The following is an 8,026-nucleotide window of genomic DNA, read 5'->3' on the forward strand; positions in this document are numbered from 1 at the left end:
AGTTTGAGCATATGATATAACGTTGTAAAGGTATCATGGAATAGAATATGAAACCATAATTTATGATTCAACTCTCCACCTTTACCTATTAAGAATATGCCTTAAAGTTCCCATAAAATACAAATTTTCCAACAATCCCCCACATGAATGAAAATTGATAGTTTTATCAAAAAAAAATTGACTCAATGTGGTGATAGAATCTGTGATTGATAGTCGTATAGGATAGGTAGGTATCCACCCTTAAACCTTCCTTTTGAAAGTATATTTACTTTACTAGCTGAATAGTAGAAGTGATGTCCTTGAACTATTTTGCCTTTCGTGTAAATGATGATATACCTCACATAACTACATCACTTGCAAGGTTTTAATTCTCATGGGTATGTTCATATAGTCGTGAACATCTCATGGTTCTTCAAGACTTTAAGAGAACTATGCCCCAATAGTCTCCTCGAAGCGGCCCCACTTCACTTTCACATAGGTGACTTATGTTGTTCGGCTCACCGAAACACACAATGGTTATTAAAAGTATTGCTTAACCTCTCCCATTTTTAGTCACTGTTTACATCATAGGAACAGACTTGGGATAAGTACCCCCAAAATGACCTCACAACGTCTATGCAATTAGGTTGTCCTTTTGAACCTAGATCTTGGGATCTCTAGTCAACTGGGTAGGGTTTTCCTTCACATAGCGCCTTTTATTTTCATGGGCTTTAATCTCATTCCTTTTGATGTTTTATCAACATGATCTCGATTTAAACCTTTAGTTAGCGGATCTGCAATGTTATCTTTTTTATTTTATAAAATCAATAGAGATAACTCCGTTTGAGATCAGTTGTTTAACAGTATTGTGTCGACGATGTATGTGTCTCGACTTACCATTATACGTTATGCTAGCACGACACCCCCACACTTTCAAGTGGTTGTAGAATGGTTTTCTAGCTTTCCATAAATCATATGGTGTCTTATCCCTTTTCTTGTGGGGCACCTTATTTAAAAGGTAATTAACTCATAGAAACGATCCCTCCCCACATTTCTTGTGATAACCCAGAGCTTTTTAGTAGTGCATTCATTTTTTCCTTTAGAGTCCGATTTTTCTGCTCGGCTACTATTTGAGGAAAGTATGGTGGTGTTACTTCATGAATAATGTCATGTTGTATACAATATTCAAATAATTCAACATATCCACCACTATGATCACTTAATCTTTTTATTAAGTTGGTTTTCAACTTCTTGCTTATAGTTTATTCTCTACAGTTTTGTCTTTGCTCTTAAGCAAATATACGTAGCAATAAAGGTAATAAAAATATTTATTTTTTCTTTTCGTTTCAACAAGCTTTAGGTCATAAAAATTGCTATGTATTAGATTAAGTGATTTTTTGACCTTGTTATTTTTGCCTCAACATATGTTTCAAATTTATAATTATAATTAATTGTGAAACGAAGGAATGTACTCTAAGTTAATTAATGAACGTAAAGTATCATAATTAACATGTCTGAGCCTACTATGCCATAAATTAATTGACTTAAGCATATAAATAGAAAAAGAAGCAACATTTTTATTCATAGTTTTGCTTTTACAGAGGTTGCATTTAGTTTAATACATATCCTCTTCCCACAAACATTCCCCTTTTAGAAAAAACATTCTTATTCATAGCTCTTGCGTATGTTAAGCACATAAGTCTATATCGGACACTTCCTTAGAAATTTCTTCCACAGCCTTGGCCTTGTTAGCTCTAACTTTATTTGAGATCCTACAGTAGGATGACTTGTGCCCCATCTTATTGCAATTGAAGTATTTTCCTTGAAATTTTTGCTTCTTGGAAACGCCACTTTTTTGTCCCAGTTTAGACCCCTTTTGAGGTTGTTTTCCCCTTTTGAAGTCTTTCTTTACTTTTACAATGTTTGCCCTAGCACCATTGTTATTTGTTTGTTTTTTTAGCCTTTTTTTCTGTAGATCTATTGTTTTCTTCAATCCGAAGTTTGACAATTAGGTCTTCCACTAACATCTCCTTTCTTTTGTGCTCTAGGTAATTCTTGAAGTCATTTCAAGCAAGAGGCAGCTTCTCAATAATGGCTGCCACTTGGAAGGATTCACTTATCATCATCTCTTCAACAAGAGTTCCGTGAATGCTCAATTGAAGTTCCTGCACTTGATTCACAACTAATTTAGAATCAATCATTACAAAATTCAAGAATTTAGCAACTAAATTTTTTTTGGTTCCAACATCTTCAGCTTTGTATTTATGATCCAATGATGTCCATAATTCCTTAGTTGTTTTCTTAACACTATACACTTTGTAAAGTGCATCTAACAATCCATTTAGGATGTAGTTTCGGCATAGGAAATCAGAATGTTTCCAAGCTTCAACAGCAGTGAAAGCGATAACTTCATCTACCTCACTCTCTTTAACAATAGGAGGGTCATCTTTCAAAAATTTCGTCAAGTTCAAGTTCAACATGGTCAAATAAAATAACATTTTCTGTTGCCAAGTATTGAAATTCTGTCCCGAGAATTTTGTAGGTTTTTTGTTGTGGCTTACAACATCCGCCACCGGCAATACTAAGTTTTGGATCGAAGATTGCGTTTGAACCAAAGCTTCAGATTATGAATTGATTGAATTGGTGGGAGTCTCTATTTTTTTCTGTTAAGAAACAAAACCAGAATTAGAAAACTTATCAACTTTTTTTAGGCAATAGGAATCTTATAAAACCTGAAACAAAAGTTTATACGGTCTAATAAAAAATACAATAAAATAATGTACCAGGTAGGTAACCCTAAAAGAGAGGCGGTGCACTCGACATGCTTAAATACCAAGTCTTTCAAATAACCAATCCTAGACATGCATTCTCATATTGTCTTTTTAATTGACCATTGATAAATTTATTTTTAATTCACAATTTAAAGCCATAATTAAGGCCACCATAAACAGAAAAATTACCCTTTGATTTGTTAAACGTCAAAATTAAAATTATGAAACAAAATCAAAATCAATTTTGTTAAATGACAGGACTAAATCCCGAAACTAAATTATATAATTAAATCAAAATAAAATCTATTAAACGACGGGAATAAATCCCGAAATAGAATTATTTGATTAAGTCTTTCTTTGGAAACAAAACAATATCGAATAAAATCTTGTTAAACGGCGAGAATAAATCCCGAAACAGATTTTATTTAATTTAATTATAATTTGAAAACAAAATAAAATCAAATAAATTTTGTTAAACGGCGGGAATAAATCCCAAAATAAATTAGTCATTCAATCACCCTTCAAGAGGGTTCCCACATATATATACACATCTCAGACTTGGTATTTAACCAATGTGGGATCTAAGCTTTTATTTTTCCTCAACAAATATTTCCAAGTAGTTTACTTTGAGCATCAATTTCTCATTCATCACTCAACCATTTTGAGCATATGATATACCATTGTAAAGGTCTCATGGAGTAGAATATGAAATCAAAATTTTATGATTCAACTCTCCACCTTTACCTATTGAGAATATGCCTCAAAGTTCCCATAAAATACAAATTTTCCAATATATCAAAATGTCGTCGGAAAGACTCTTGAAACAACCTAGAAATAAGTAGCTTGTTGACTTATAATATACAAGTTTTGGAGTGTCTTTTTCAAATGGTTTATTGAGTATTCTTTACTATTTAGTTTGACACTCTTTTTAAGTACTACTTGGAGAGTTTTCATGATTGGTAATTGTATGTGATAATATTTTGGGGTAGTACTTGTAACAATTGGGTACAATATTAGGGTTGCAATTATTCATTGTTGTAAAGGTAGATTGAGTTTTAGCCAATAGTGATTCAGAGCAATTGTTAAAGAAAATCATTCTTAGAGCGAAGCTCTGCAAAGGTAAGATTAATGAATTCGAAATACGTTAACAAATATCATGTGTTGATTCTCTCATTGAATTACTCTTTTTCTTATATTGTCTATCCCAACTTTCCATTCCAACTTTAGTTCAAACAATTTTTTAGACATTAAATTGGAATGAGTGCAAACCAAAGGCTTTTCAAACCTAATTCAAAATTACCATATAGTTTTTTAAAAAATATATATGATGCGACCATGTGAGCCACACGATCGTGTGGGTAGGCCATGTATCTCTCTAAATCCATATGGTCTATTAAAAACTTTTAAAAATTCGCTCTAGTGTTCACACGGCCTGTGACACGCCCATGTATCATGCACAGCTATGTGGCAGCTTGTAAGGATCACCCCAGACCATCTGGACCTTTTTTTCAATTTTTTTTCAATTTTTTTCTTTTTTTTTCTTTTTTTTTTGAAGTTTTTAAGTAATAATAAAAAAATAAGTGTACTAAGCACGTAACATAATTAAAATGAAATAAAATAAAATAAAAAACACACTCGGGTTGCCTCTCGAGGAGCGCTTATTTAAAGTCTAAGCTCGACTTCTCTTTTCAAGCTAACGGTTAAGATGGATCTTGGAGTCGGAACTCCTTTCTCTCGTTATCAATATCACCACCAAAATACAGTTTGAGCCAATGACCATTTACCTTATATGTGTTGTATTTAAGATGTGTTACCTTAATGGTTCCGTATCGGAATACGTTTTGAACCACAAATTGGTTCGACCCTCTTGACTTAAGCTCTGCAGGGAACATTTGTGGATCTGACTTGTCTAGCAGCACTTTGTCTCCAACTTTGAATTGATTTGTGCTCTTTAAATGCACATCATGGCGTTGTTTCATTACTTCTTTGTACTTTCTTGGTTTCTCATCAACCTTTGCTCGCCATTCATCTAATTCATCAAGCTATATCAATCTCTCTTCACTCGTCCCTTGATTTTTGTCACCTTGAAACGTATACTATTCAAACACATATTCATGAGTAATTTCCTGTAAAGAATGTCGAGTCACATGATTACTAAAATTACCAAAAAAACAAGTATGATTTCACTCGTTAAAAACTCTCAAAAATTCACGTGCTTGAAGAGTAACCTCTTCATCACCTACCCTCAGCACAAGTTCACCATTACCCATATCAATAACAGTTCTAGCAATGGCTAAAAAGGGCGACTAAGATAATGGGTACCTCAATATCCCCATCCATGTCCAATATAACGAAATCAACAGGGAATATAAATTTATTTACTTTGACAAGTACATCCTCAATAATACCCCTAGGATACTTAATTAATCTATCAGCTAATTAAATACCCATCCTAGTGGGCTTTGGTTCCCTGAGACCAAGTTGTTTGAACAATTTATAAGGTATTAAATTTATACTAGCACTCAAATCAGCCAATGTTTTTTTTTTACATTTAACCTGTCAATCAAACATGGAATAGTAAAACTCCCTAGATTTTTAAGCTTGAAGGGTAGTTTATTTTGGAGAATGGCCGAGCAATCCCCATTGAGCTCCACAATTGACAAGTCGTTTAACTACCTTTTTATTTGTTAACATCTCCTTTAAAAATTTTGTATATTTTGGCATCTACAAATGGGCTAATATACAATTTTTCAAAAGTTCAAGAAATTTACCATATTGTTCATTTATGCAGTCTTTCTTCACTACTATTGGATATGGAATTCGTGGTTTGTATTCTTTGACCATCACTTTATGCTCTTTATTACTTTCCTCAACCCAATTATTTTTCACAACAGCTTCTAGATTCTGCTTCTTTTCAGGCTTGACTAACCCTTCCACGCTTCGAACAGTGATTGTATGGACTTACTCCTTTGGGTTAGTTTCAGTGTTACTAGATAAACTATATTATTGTCTTTTCGAAACCATCTAGTAGGTTGTCCAATCTAATTTTCAAGTCTTTGAATCGATACTTGCTGATTTGTCAAAGCTGTCTCGGTGTTCTAAAATCTAGTTTCGAATACCAAAATAAATTTAGCTAACATTTCCTCAAGATTTGGTTTCTTTTCTTACTGATAAAGTTGCTAAAAATCTAAAGGGGGTTGTGACCTTTGATTTCCTTGACCACCCCAAGAAAAATTTGGATGATTCCTCCATCCTAGATTATAACTATTGCTATAAGAGTCATTTTTGAGGTATAGAATTATTACCCATAAAATTGACTTGTTCATGCTCCATGTTAAACTTGAAGGGTGAATATTCTGAATTAATCATCTCACTCCTATCGTATCGCATTGCATTACCAAATTCTCATGTTTATTGCAACTCAAACCATCAATCTTTTTACTCAGTGGTTCAACCTGACTTGCCAACATAGCAACTGCATCCATATTAAAAATATTGGCTGCCTTGATCGATTTTGTTCTCATTACTTGCCACTGATAATTATTCAATGCCATCTCTTCAATAAATTCTTGGTTGCCTCAAATATTTTTTTATTTAATGTTCTGCCAGCTGCTGCATCAATCATTTGTCTAGTCGAGGGATTCAAACCACTGTAAAAGGTTTGAACTTGTAACCATAAAGGTAACCCATGATAAGGGCACCTTCTCAAAAGATCCTTAAATCTCTCTTATGCATCATATAGTGCCTCAAGCTTATTTTAGGCAAATGAAGACATGTCATTCCTCAGCTTAGCTGTTTTAGCCGGTGGAAAATATTTCAATAAAAACTTCTCAATCATCTGATCCCAAGTCGTGATAGAAGCACATGAAAGCACATTCAACCACTTTTTTGCTTTGCTCCTCAAAGAGAATGTGAACAACCGTAAGCATATGGCATCATTAGTAACGTCATTAATCTTAAATGTGTTACAAATCTCTAGAAAATTAGCCAAATGAACATTCGGATCTTTATCTTGCAACCCATCAAACTGAAAATATTGTTGCACTATTTGAATTGTGTTTGGCTTGATCTCAAAATTATTTGTAGCAACATTCTGTATAACGATACTCAATTCAGCCCCAATCAAAGTAGGCTTAGCATAATCATACATAGTACGATGAGCAGGAGGTGCATGAGGCTAATGGTTATTTTGATTATTTTCCATCTCCACAATAATACCTCTTCCTCTTGATTGTTTATTAAAACTTGTTGACTTAGCCTTACCTCTCTAACTTCTCTTTGATTTCTGCGAGCAGTTTTCTCGATCTCACTATCAAAAACTGACGGTTCCAACCAGGGGCGAAACTAGAAAATTTTTTTAGGGGACTGAAATTAAATTGTAATTTTTACGATAGAAAAAATACAATTCCACCATTTTAATAGACTATATATTTATAATTTTTAAAGGATTAAATCAAATTTTTATATTTTTATGGGGGCTAAAGTTTAACTTTACCTTTACTAATTTAAAATTTTAAAAATTTTAGAGGCGTCATATGGAAAATTTTTCATTTTAGGGGGGTTGAGGCCTCTGCCAGCCCCCTAGTTTCGCCACTAGTTCCAACGAGTTTCCTCTAGTCATAAACCAAAAGAACCTGTTAGAATCAAACAAAAAAAATAGAATGTAAGCATTAAATTAAAAATATATATTAAAATAAAAATAAAAAATAGATAAATTAATAGAAATAAAGTTTTGCTAATATTTTAATCCCTGGCAACACCAAAAACTTGATGCATCGTGAACTAACTAAAATTTTGACTAAGACAAGTGCACCTATCAATTAATAATAGCTACGGTGAGTAAAGATATCATTCCCATGAAGATTAAAAGTACTATTAATTGATCTCTTCTATTATTTAACCGATAAATTCGAGTGATTGATTAAAACTAAAATTAACTAAATTAATTAACTACGAATACGACAAAGAACAAAACACAAAAGTAATCGAGTAATAACCAAGAAGCAAAACAATACCCTAGAAATAATCCACCTAGATTTCATCTGTCATTATCAATCTAAATTACACAATCCATTTATTTAGTATCTTGATTCGTAGAAATCCCTAAATTATGTCAATATCTCTTTCGAAAGTAAGAGCAACTAACTCTAGTTTGATTAATTGAAATTTCTTTCTAATTAAAACCCTTATTATCACATTAACTCGTACTATGAATTCCCCTATTAGATTGACTCTAATCTAGTAGATTTATATCGTCCTATTTCTAGGATTGCATG

The 8,026-nt window shown here is 32.8% G+C and overlaps 1 non-coding gene across 1 annotated transcript; it reads left to right on the forward strand.

The window, feature by feature from the left end:
- Positions 1–6,433: 6,433 nt before the first annotated feature.
- LOC121216517 (small nucleolar RNA R71) lies at positions 6,434–6,540 on the forward strand. Its single transcript, XR_005912698.1, has one exon. It is a non-coding gene; the product is annotated as a small nucleolar RNA R71 (small nucleolar RNA).
- The last annotated feature ends 1,486 nt before the right edge of the window (positions 6,541–8,026 follow it).

Source organism: Gossypium hirsutum, chromosome D04, assembly GCF_007990345.1.
Source record: "Gossypium hirsutum isolate 1008001.06 chromosome D04, Gossypium_hirsutum_v2.1, whole genome shotgun sequence".
NCBI classification, from domain to species: domain Eukaryota; kingdom Viridiplantae; phylum Streptophyta; class Magnoliopsida; order Malvales; family Malvaceae; genus Gossypium; species Gossypium hirsutum.